At 59.6% G+C, this 3,296-nt stretch overlaps 1 protein-coding gene across 1 annotated transcript in view; it reads left to right on the top strand.

Annotated features, from left to right (window-relative positions):
- Positions 1–3,296, top strand: part of HMCN2 (hemicentin 2) — a 139,122-nt gene that overhangs the window by 21,330 nt on the left and 114,496 nt on the right.

Below are 3,296 nucleotides of genomic sequence, written 5' to 3'. Positions count from 1 at the left end.
AGAGGGTTTGCCCCCCCCCCCCCCCCCCCCGGGGCAGGGTTCAGAGGAACGGAGCCCCAGAGGGTGGGGGAGGCGGGGGACCCTGGCTGGGGGCAGTGTGACAGTGTGTGCCCGCCTGTCGTGTGTTCGCAGGGAGTCGGGGAACAGCAGCTGGGAGATCCCGCGGGCCTCCAAGGCCGAGGAAGGCACGTACGAGTGCACAGCGGTCAGCGGGGCTGGGACCGGACGGGCGCAGGCCCTGGTCATCGTCACAGGTCTGTCCCTCTGGGTCTCTCCTCCCCACCCCCTTGCTGACTTTTCCCTCTAGGATTTCCGTCCAGGGAGTCTCCGTCCGTGGGGGAGCGTGCCAGCCAGCTGCTGGGGACTGTCCATCACCAAGTCTGGCTGCCGCTGCCCCCTGCCTGCTGCCCACTGGCCCCGCTGGGGCTGCCTCACCCCGGATGGCCCGGATGGCGGGTCTCAGTTGGAGAGAGGTTGGGAACCTCGGCTCTGGCCGCGCTCCCCCTGCCCAGCCTTCCTCCCACCCCTGATTGCTTGGTCTGGCCTTTGGGACTTGCCGGCCCCCAGACCTTTCCGGGGCCACCGTCCATCTTGCAGCCCCGACATCTGTGCCTCCACATCCCCACGGAATGGCACCATTCAGCACAGGAAGGTTGGAAATGCCACCGACCATCTCAACAGGAAATTGGTTTTATTTATTTTTTAAATTATTTTTTAAAAATAAAATTTTATTGATGTCAGAGAGGAAGGGAGAGGAAGAGAGAGAGAGAGAGAGAGAGAGACATCAATGATGAGAGAGAATCATTGATTGGCTGCCTCCTGCACGTCCCCCACTGGGGATCGAGCCCTTAACCCGGGCATGTGCTGTTGACCGGAATCGAACCCGGGACCCTTCAGTCCGCAGGCTGACGCTCTATGCACAGAGGCAAACCGGCTACGGCTGGCTGGCTTTATTTTCTAAACTGTGAACCCCAGCTCTCGGGAAGAGAAGGGAAGGAGCCAGACAGCATGGAGAGCGAGGCCTTCTGCACCCTCGGATCTTACACAAAGCGGGGCTTCCCGGAGGAAGACTGGGAAACAGGCAGCGGGGTGGAGCGGCCTGGCGCCCTCCCAGAGGCGCCCTCCGGAGCGAGCGCGTTGACTTGCTTCCTTTCAGACCTTGATCTGCGCGCGCGTTTCAACGAAAATGGGAGAATAGTGTACATACAACAACCCGAGCTGTTATCACCTCGCAGTAGAGCATGTGAGCACACATGCTTAGGGCGGGAATTAACAAAAATTTGCTTTTTCTAAATGATGGTGAGCAAAGAGAAGTAGAACGGCGTCAGGAAACTTGTCCGCCCGTTACTGAGGGTTCGCAGTGGCTCCCCGTTTTCCGTACCTGCTCTCTCTCCTCTCGGCTAAACTATGTTAAACTCAAACTCAGGGCTTCGACTTTCAAGTCCCCGTCACTGTCTAATGCACTACAGTCAGCGTCTGCTGCTGGCCTCCCCCGCAACACACAGGTGCCCCCGTCTGCACGCTGGCATATCGGGGTGCATCGGCATGATGCATTGGTGTGAATTTATTTAAAGAGAAATTCATGGCCGCGTTCATCTTGTAACCAGACAGTCAGTGGGTCTGCGCTGCCTGTCACTGCGTGAGCCAATCCAGCAGAGACAGGGTTGAGTCATTATGAGTGTTTATTCAATCCTGCCGGCAGACATCTGCTCCGCCCCCCACCATAAGCCAGCTGCTCATATTGGGTAGAAGGACAGCGATGACATGGGGAAGTAGCCAAAGGGTGTGCCAAGTGGGCAGTTTACAGGTCATGGGGGCTGGAGACCTGCAAAGGCCTGTGGGCATGCAAAGGCTGGGGGTCTTCAAAGGGCTGGCGGCTCTGGCTTCTGTAACAAGGTTTGCTATCTCCCCATGACAACAGGCAGGTCCCGGATGGGGAGGAGGTGAGCCCCCAGGTCCCCTGTGGAACCCCCAGCCAGGCTGGAAGGTGCCTTCTTGAATCAGAACAGAGCAATCGCGGTTCACAGAGCATGAGTGATATTTCCTCCAGTTCTAGCTGGTCCCCAGGATTCCATTTCTGCCCCTGCCAGCTGCGGAGGCCCGAGGCTCCACCTGCCTGGATGTCGTGGTCATTGGCACATGTGGCCTGTGTGGATCTAGCGGCCCCCCTGCAGGTTCTCAGGCCCACGCCCCTGGTTAGCGGGTCTCTAATCTCGCCACTTCTTGTGGCTTCTTCTTGGCGAGACGGCCGTTTTCTTTGCTCTCCCGTCTCTGGGGCAGAGGCCTCCTTCCTACATTTGTGTGTAATAATAGCCCCGCTGTTTGCACAGAGCGTGGCTTTTACTCATTAATCTTTCCCTCCTGAGGGTTCGTTTGAAACCCAAGCTTTATTCCCAAGGGTGCAAATATTGGCTCAAAGCGTAGCTTTTGTTAGACACCGCAGTTGGCTGCCGGGAGCAGAGCGCGCACTCGCCACGCAGCCCTCGGTGTGTGTGTGATGGCGACAGGGAATGCGCCCTCCCCGGGTGGCACCGTCCCGATGGTGAGCAGACGCCCGTTAACCTCCCTGCTGGCCGAAGTCTCCTGAGGGCCACGGTGCTGGGTTCTGGCATCGGGACCCCACGGGGACCAGCAGGCTGTCCTCCCGAGTCAGCCCCGGTGAACCTCCCATGCGTGTGTCCTTGCAGACCCTCCGCCACAGCTGGTCCCGGCGCCCAACGTGACCGTGTCCCCAGGGGAGACGGCCACCCTGTCCTGCTGGGTTCTGGGAGAGGCCCCCCACAACCTGACGTGGGTGCGGGACTGGCGGGTCCTGCCGGCCTCCACGGGCAGAGTCAGGCAGCTGGACGACCTGTCCCTGGAGGTCAGCGCCGTCGTCCCCAGCGACGGCGGGCGGTACCAGTGCATAGCCAGCAACGCCAACGGGGTCACGAGGGCATCCGCCTGGCTCCTGGTGCGAGGTGAGGCTCTTCCCACGTGGCTGTCCTCCCAGTTCCACACACTACCCAGTCTTTACCCCCAAAGCCCTTCCCTCTGTCCCTCCGTCCCTCCATCCCTCCGCCCCTCCGCCCCTCCCTGTGCCCAGACATGGCCTCTGGCAGGCAACCTCAACCCTCCCCGTTTTCTGAACCTTCAGAGAAAGGAGTCTGAGCCTCGTAGCTTATGCCTAGTGGTTCTCACTCGTGGGAAGTTCATCCTCTTATCTAACCTAAATTCCTACTGCTGTAAGCCAAGCCGATTTCATTGTGTCCTGACCTTTTCCAGAGCCATTGAGCACCTGCCTTGCACTCACCACC

This window comes from Myotis brandtii, unplaced genomic scaffold (assembly GCF_000412655.1).
Source record: "Myotis brandtii unplaced genomic scaffold, ASM41265v1 scaffold855, whole genome shotgun sequence".
Classification (NCBI taxonomy): Eukaryota; Metazoa; Chordata; class Mammalia; order Chiroptera; family Vespertilionidae; genus Myotis; species Myotis brandtii.
This window is presented reverse-complemented; position numbering and strand designations above follow the sequence as displayed.